The sequence below is a fragment of the Panulirus ornatus genome, chromosome 51 (assembly GCF_036320965.1).
Source record: "Panulirus ornatus isolate Po-2019 chromosome 51, ASM3632096v1, whole genome shotgun sequence".
Classification (NCBI taxonomy): Eukaryota; Metazoa; Arthropoda; class Malacostraca; order Decapoda; family Palinuridae; genus Panulirus; species Panulirus ornatus.
In genome coordinates, this window is record NC_092274.1 from 4,032,621 (window position 1) to 4,041,150 (window position 8,530).

The following is an 8,530-nucleotide window of genomic DNA, read 5'->3' on the forward strand; positions in this document are numbered from 1 at the left end:
AAGTGAAGTGGAACAGTGAGGTATACTGGGGTTGACATGCTGTCAATGGACTGGACCAGGGCATGTGAAATGTTAGGGGTAAACCATGGAAAGGTGTGTGGGGACTGGATATGATAGATAGCTGTGGTTCTGGTGTATTACACATGACAGCTAGATAATGGATGTAAGAAGATGTGGTCTTTATCATTCTATTTCCTGTCGCTACCTCACTGACGCAGGGGGTGGCGATGCTGTTTCTTGTTGGATGGGGTGGGTACTGGTTAATGGATAAAGATGAGCAAGTATGTATGTATGTGTTTACGTGTGCAAGAGAGTGGATGGATCTTTCTTTGTCTGTTTCCTGGTGCTACCCTTTAGCTTTGTTTCACTTAAACCAAAAACATCCTGATTTCTTTCCTCATGCATGATACCTCTCTCCTTTTTCAAATACTTACTATATATCTGTCTTTGATGCCTGTTCCCTTTGTGAATTTCCTTAATGGGGTAGCCATAGCATAAGATTCTCTATGACTGGTTAATTCCAGTGCTGCTTCTTAGCCTTTCAGTGACTCATTCTGAACAGACCACTGTCAGAGTGCAACTGTAGTGCTGTTTCTGTATTCTTGGTTACAACTGCTCACATTCAGGAACCCCAGCCGAAGTGCCAACTTGAAGGAGAAGGATGACTCTTTGCTCAGTTTCTTCTCTTCCAGTCTCTGAAATATTCTTAAGATGTTTAGTGATGTGAATATAAACACTGCCCCATTTTGATTATATTGATAGATTGGTTATTCTGAACTGTAGCTAGAAGAGTAACAAATGTATTAATTATTAATGTTAGCTCATGATTTTTCTGTTTTTTATTGCCTCAGGAGGATGTGAGCATGACATGGGCCTTCCAAGGAAGAAAAATAATGCTGACACTGGTGGGATTCCTGAAAGTAAGTTAGGATAGTGTGTGAATCTTGTACACACATCACAAAAATGATCTTTACAGTAAACTTTCAAAGTGACATGGTATGACATAAGGATGGAAAATCTGTGAGCGTAGCAACCTCGTCAAGTTAACGTGATCATTCTGAGACTTGTTTTTAATGGTGTAAGATTGTTTTGACCTGTGTTTACATGTGCGTATAGTTGTATTGTTAAAGGGATAGTCTTGGGCCAAATATGAATAAATAGATAAAGCTTTATCTATGGTAGTCATTGTTGTTAAATGATATAGATAAGTATAGTGAAGGGAAGGGAGCGGGTGGCTGGAAATCCTCCCCTCTCGTTTTTTTTCTTTTTTTTTTATTTTTTTAATTTTCCAAAAGAAGGAACAGAGAAGGGGGCCAGGTGAAGATATTCCCTCAAAGGCCCAGTCCTCTGTTCTTAACGCAACCTCGCTAATGCGGGAAAGGGCGAATAGTACGAAAGAGAAAGAAAGAAGTATAGTGATTGTATATACTTATATTTATGATAGCCAATGATGGGAAATAATGAATACTTACTTCCCAGTCTGATAAAAGTGATAGACTGGTAACTGAACTCAGATATAGGAGGAGGAGGATTTTGAGCATTGGCACATGAATTAAGTTATTTTGCGACAGGAATGGATGAAGGCAGCAAGCATGAATATGTGCATGAATATGTATATGTCTGTGTATGTATACATTGAAATGTATTGGTATGTATGTGTGTGTGTTTGGGCGTTTATGTATATACATATGTATATGGGTGGGTTGGGCCATTCTTTCGTCTGTTTCCTTGCACTACCTCACTAATGCAGGAGACAGCAACATAGTATAATAAGATAGAATAATAAATAATATATATATAAAGGCATGCAAGGAATAGAATGAATTAGAACGATATGTATACTGGGGTTGATGTGCTATCAATGGATTGAACCAGGGCATGTGAAGCATCTTTGGTAAACCATGGAAAGTTTTGTGGGGCCTGGATGTGGAAAGGGAGATGTGGTTTTGGTGCATTACACATGACAGCCAGAGATTGAGTGTGAACGAATTTGGCCTTTGTTATCTTTTCCTAGCGCTACCTCGTTCGTATTGGGGGAGGGGGTTGCCATTTCATGTGTGGCGGGGTGGCGGCGAGAAAGGATGAAGGCAGCAAGTATGAGTATGTACATGTGTATATATGTATACATTGAAATATATAGGTATGTATATATGTGTGTGTGGGTGTTTATGTGTATACATGTTTACCAAATGGTGTCCTAGCTTCGTCTCTTTGATGTATATCAACTGACTTATATTTCTCTCTTGTGTCTCCCCTGATGATGTGATTATTACGCGAAAGTGCACTTGAGAACTCAGCATGTTTCATTTTCTCCGTGGACTCATAGGAAAACGTGTATGTTTGTGGGTTGGGCTGTTCTTTTGTCTGTTTCCTTACACTGCCTGGCTATTACGGGAGACAGGGATCAAGTATAATAAAATATATTATACTTTGTCGCTGTCTCCCGCATTAGCGAGGTAGCACAAGGAAACAGATGAAAGAATATATTGTGTGTGTGTTGCTTTTATTTACATATTTGCTTCTTTGAGTCGATGAGTCTTTCTTCATTTGCTTCCTTGTGCTACTTCGCTAAGGGGTGATCGTGTAATAGATAACGATGAATAACATTTTAGATAACGATGAATAAGATTTTTATATAATGCCTGAGTCTGATGATGGCTATTGGTTACGTTAGCCTGAAATCTTATGGAATAGTAATTATTGTATGCATTTTCTGATCAGTTAGTAAGTGCCTCGTCTTTTTGCTGCATTTAGGGAATGTGACTGTGCAGTGGATCTTTCAAGAAAAATAATGCTGATATTCGAGTGGAATTCCCAATGATACATCTGTACAGGTTGTATAATTTATTGATGGGGTTGTTAGGGAGGTGAACGCAAGAGTTTTGGAGAGAGGGGCAAGTATGTAGTCTGTTATGGATGAGAGTGCTTGGGAAGTGAGTCAGTTGTTTGCTGATGATGCAGCACTGGTGGCTGATTCAGGTGAGAAACTGCAGGAGCTGGTGACTGAGTTTGGTAAAGTGTGTGAAAGAAGAAACTTGAGAGTAAATGTGAATAAGAGCAAGGTTATTAGGTACAGTAGGGTTGAGGGTCAAGTCAATTGGGAGGTAAGTTTGAATGGAGAAAAACTAGAGGAAGTGAAGTGTTTTAGATATCTTGAGTGGATTTGGCAGCAGATGGAACCATGGAAGTGGAAGTGAATCATAGGGTGGGGGAGGGGGCAAAAATTCTGGGAGCCTTGAAGAATGTGTGGAAGTCGAGAACATTATCTCAGAAAGCAAAAATGGTTATGTTTGAAGTAATAGTGGTTCCAACAATGTTGTAAGAGAGATGTGTGGTAATAAAAAGAGTGTAGTTGAGAGAGCAGAAGAGGGTGTTTTGAAATGGTTTGGTCACATGGAGAGAATGAGTGAGGAAAGATTGACTAAGAGGATGTGTGTGTCAGAGGTGGAGGGAACGAGGATATGTGGGAGACCAGATTGGAGGTGGAAAGATGGAGTGAAAAAGATTTTGAGTGATCGGGGCCTGAACATGCAGGAGGGTGAAAGGCGTGCAAGGAATAGAGTGAATAGGAACGATGTGGTATACCAGGGTCGACGTGCTGTCAATGGATTGAACCAGGGCATGTGAAGCGTCTGGGGTAAACCATGGAAAGTTGTGTGGGGCCAGGATGTGGAAAGGGAGCTGTGGTTTCGGTGCATTATTACATGACAGCTAGAGATTGAGTGTGAGCGAATGGGGCCTTTGTTGTCTTTTAGTAGCACTACCTCGCACACATGAGGGGGTTGTTATTTCCTGTGTGGCGAGGTGGCGATGGGAATGAATAAAGGCAGACAGTGTGAATGGTGTGCATGGGTATATATGTATGTGTCTGTGTGTGTATATATATGTATACATTGAGATGTATAGGTATGTATATTTGCGTGTGTGGACATGTATGTATATACGTGTATGTGGGTGGGTTGGGCCATTCTTTCATCTGTTTCCCTGCGCTACCTCGCTAATGCGGGAGACAGCGACAAAGCAAAATGATAATAATAATAGTAATGATGATAACAATAATGATATATATGTATGTATGTATATATTTTTTTGTGATAATTTTTCGTGTCAACTGATGAATATATACCGCCCCAGTCTGATGAAGGTGATAGATTGGTGTTCCTGAGCTATATATTTTAGAGCTGTAATCTTTGTGATTTGGTGCATCAGTTAATATGAAGTGTTTTATTGCAACAGGAGGGTGTGAGCACATAGTGGGCTTTCCAACAGAAATAGATGCAAATATTCCTGATAGCTTTGGAACTGATGTTGGTAAGTGGGTATATCATAAATTTGTGTGTGTGTGTATATAGTGTGTTGGAACTTATGTTATATTGGGCTTGATGTTTTGTCAGTGGATTGAACCTGGGCATGTTATATGAACTACATGGTTTATTTATATAGATGGTAGAGGATGTGTGGATCAGGTGTTTGCTTTGAATAATGTATGTGAGAAATACTTAGAAAAGCAAATGGATTTGTATGTAGCATTTATGGATCTGGAGAAGGCATATGATAGAGTTGATAGAGATGCTCTGTGGAAGGTATTAAGAATACATGGTGTGGGAGGCAAGTTGTTAGAAGCAGTGAAAAGTTTTTATCGAGGATGTAAGGCATGTTTACATGTAGGAAGAGAGGAAAGTGATTGGTTCTCAGTGAATGCAGGTTTGTGGCAGGGGTGTGTGATGTCTCCATGGTTGTTTAATTTGTTTATGGATGGGGTTGTTAGGGAGGTGAATGCAAGAGTTTTGGAAAGAGGGGCAAGTATGAAGTCTGTTGTGGATGAGAGAGCTTGGGAAGTGAGTCAGTTGTTGTTCGCTGATGATACAGCGCTGGTGGCTGATTCATGTGAGAAACTGCAGAAGCTGGTGACTGAGTTTGGTAAAGTGTGTGAAAGAAGAAAGTTAAGAGTAAATGTGAATAAGAGCAAGGTTATTAGGTACAGTAGGGTTGAGGGTCAAGTCAATTGGGAGGTAAGTTTGAATGGAGGAAAACTGGAGGAAGTAAAGTGTTTTAGATATCTGGGAGTGGATCTGGCAGCGGATGGAACCATGGAAGTGGAAGTGAATCATAGGGTGGGGGAGGGGGCGAAAATCCTGGGAGCCTTGAAGAATGTGTGGAAGCCCCCTCCCCCACCCTATGATCCACTTCCGCTTCCATGGTTCCATCCGCTGCCAGATCCACTCCCAGATATCTAAAACACTTTACTTCCTCCAGTTTTTCTCCATTCAAACTTACCTCCCAATTGACTTGACCCTCAACCCTACTGTACCTAATTACCTTGCTGTTATTCACATTTACTCTTAACTTTCTTCTTTTGGGAAATTTCAGGTGTCATATGTGTTTTATGAGAAAGAATTCTTTTTGGCTGGTTTAGATTATATGGTATTTATATATTTTTAAAAGTATCCAATAGTAAGTAGTGTAAGTTGAGATGCATATAATTTTTAAGGTTTTTTTTTATGTTTTGTTAATTGTTTAACCTCTTTTACAAATTTGGACGATTTTTGCAGGGAAGTAATGCAAATGAGTGGGAGATGTATAAAAGTAAGAGGCAGGAGGTCAAGAGAAAGGTGGAAGAGGTGAAAAAGAGGGCAAATGAGAGTTGGGGTGAGAGAATATCATTAAATTTTAGGGAGAATAAAAAGATGTTTTGGAAGGAGGTAAATAAACTGCGTAAGATAATGGAAAAAGATTTTGAGTGATCGGGGCCTGAACATGCAGGAGGGTGAAAGGCGTGCAAGAAATAGAGTGAATTGGAACGATGTGGTATACCGGGGTCGACGTGCTGTCAATGGATTGAACCAGGGCATGTGAATCGTCTGGGGTAAACTATGGAAAGTTGTGTGGGGCCTGGATGTGGAAAGGGAGCTTTGGTTTCGGTGCATTATTACATGACAGCTAGAGACTGAATGTGAACGAATGGGGCCTTTGTTGTCTTTTCCTAGTGCTACCTCGCACACATGAGGGGGGAGGGGGTTGTTACTCCATGTGTGGCGAGGTGGCGATGGGAATAAATAAAGGCAGACAGTATGAATTATGTACGTGTATATATGTATATGTCCGTGTGTATATATATATATATATATATATATATATATATATATATATATGTATTGAGATGTATAGGTATGTATATTTGCGTGTGTGGACGTGTATGTATATACATGTGTATGTGGGTGGGTTGGGCCATTCTTTCGTCTGTTTCCTTGTGCTACCTTGCTAACGCGGGAGACAGCGACAAAGCAAAATAAAATAAATGAAATAATAAATAAATATATGTATATATTTTTTTTTTTTGTGATGATTTTTCATGTCAACTGATAAATATATACTGCCCCAGTCTGATGAAGGTGATAGATTGGTGTTCCTGAGCTATATATTTTAGAGCTGTAATCAATGTGATTTGGTGCATCAGTTAATATCAGGTGTTTTATTGCATCAGGAGGGTGTGAGCACATATGTAGTGGGCTTTCCAACAGAAATAGATGCAAATATTCCTGATAGCTTTGGAACTGATGTTGGTAAGTGGATATAACATAAGTTTGTGTATGTATATAGTGAATCATAGGGTGGGGGAGGGGGCGAAAATCCTGGGAGCCTTGAAGAATGTGTGGAAGTCGAGAACATTATCTCCGAAAGCAAAAATGGCTATGTTTGAAGGATTAGTGGCTCCAACAATGTTGTATGGTTGCGAGGCGTGGGCTATGGATAGAGTAGTGCGCAGGAGGGTGGATGTGCTGGAAATGAGATGTTTGAGGACAATATGTGGTGTGAGGTGGTTTGATCGAGTAAGTAATGTAAGGGTAAGAGAGATGTGTGGAAATAAGAAGAGTGTGGTTGAGAGAGCAGGAAAGGGTGTTTTGAAATGGTTTGGGCTACCTCGCACACATGAGGGGGAGGGGAATGTTATTTCATGTGTGGCGGGGTGGCGATGGGAATGAATAAAGGCAGACAGGTTGAATTGTGTGTATGTGTATATATGTATATGTCTGTGTGTGTATATATATATGTGTACATTTAGATGTATGGGTATGTATATTTGTGTGTGGGGACGTGTATGTATATACATGTGTTTGGGGGTGGGTTGGGCCATTTCTTTCGTCTGCTTCCTTGCGCTACCTCGCAGACGCGGGAGACAGTGACAAAGCAAAATGAATAAATAAAAATAAATATAGTGTATTGGAACTTATGTGTTATACTGGGGTTGATGTTTTGTCAATGGATTGAACCAGGGCATGTGTTATGAACTATGTGGTTTATTTACTTTGGTCGATGTGCTGTCAGCGGGTTGAACTGGGGCATGTGAAACGCCCAGGGTAAACCATGGAAAGTTTTGTGTGGCATGGATGTAGGTAGGGAGCTGTGGTTTTGGTGCATTAGATATGACAGCTAGAGAATGAATATAAGTGGATGTGGCCTTTCTTCGTCTGTTTCCTGGTACTACCTCGCCAGTGCAAGGGTCTTGATGCTGTTTCCCTGCGATCAAGTTTGATAGTATTGAATAAGATTTTTATATAATGCGTGAGTCTGATGATGGCTATGGTGTTAGGTTAGTCTGAAGTCTTATGGAAGAGTACTTATTGTGTTCATTTTCTTATCAGTTAGTAACTTTGTTTTTTGTTGCATTTGGGGAATGTGAGTGTGTGTGTAGTGGGCCTTTCAAGTAAAATAATACTGATATTTGAGTGGAATTCCCAATGGTAAGTTGGTACAAGATGCACATGCCATTTCTTACCCGAATCAGCCACCAGCGTTTTATCATCAGCGAACAACAACTTGCTTCCCAAACCCTCTTACCCACAACATACTCATCACTTCCCAAGCCCTCTCATCCACGACAGACTCATCACTTCCCAAGCCCTCTCATCTACAACAGACTCATCACTTCCCAAGCCCTCTCATCCACAACAGACTTATCACTTCCCAAGACCTCTCATCCACAACAGCCTGCATACTTGCCCCTCTCTCCAAAACTCTTGCATCACTTCCCTAACCACCCCATCCATAAACAAATTAAACAACCATGGAGTCGTCTTGCACCCCTGCCGCAAACTGACATTCATTGGGAACCAATAACTTTCCTCTCTTCCTTCACGTACACATGCCTTACATCCTTCGTAAAAACATTTCACTGGTTCTAGCACTTGCACGCCATATACTCTTAAAGCTCCCACATTGCATCTCTGTCAACCCTATCATATGCCTTCTCCAGATCCATAAATGCTACATACAAATCCATCTGTTGTATTTCTCACATTCTTCAAGGCAAACACCTGATCCACACATCCTTTACCACTTCTGAAACAGTACTGCTCTTGCCCACTCTGATGCTCTGTAAATTCCTTTACCATCTCAATCAATACCCTCCCTCCCATATAATTTCCCAGGCGTACTCAACAAATGTAAGCCTCTGGAGTCATAAGGGAGGTAATGTGAGAGTTTGGGGGAACAGGTCTACAGTTAGTTGGAGGTTAGCTGGATGGGGGGA

At 40.7% G+C, this 8,530-nt stretch overlaps 2 non-coding genes across 2 annotated transcripts; both read left to right on the forward strand.

Moving 5' to 3' along the window:
- The first annotated feature begins 4,103 nt into the window (after positions 1-4,103).
- On the forward strand, positions 4,104-4,171 carry LOC139764930 (small nucleolar RNA SNORD31). Its single transcript, XR_011716523.1, has one exon. It is a non-coding gene; the product is annotated as a small nucleolar RNA SNORD31 (small nucleolar RNA).
- Positions 4,172-6,351: 2,180 nt separating this feature from the next.
- On the forward strand, positions 6,352-6,419 carry LOC139764932 (small nucleolar RNA SNORD31). Its single transcript, XR_011716524.1, has one exon. It is a non-coding gene; the product is annotated as a small nucleolar RNA SNORD31 (small nucleolar RNA).
- Positions 6,420-8,530: the final 2,111 nt, after the last annotated feature.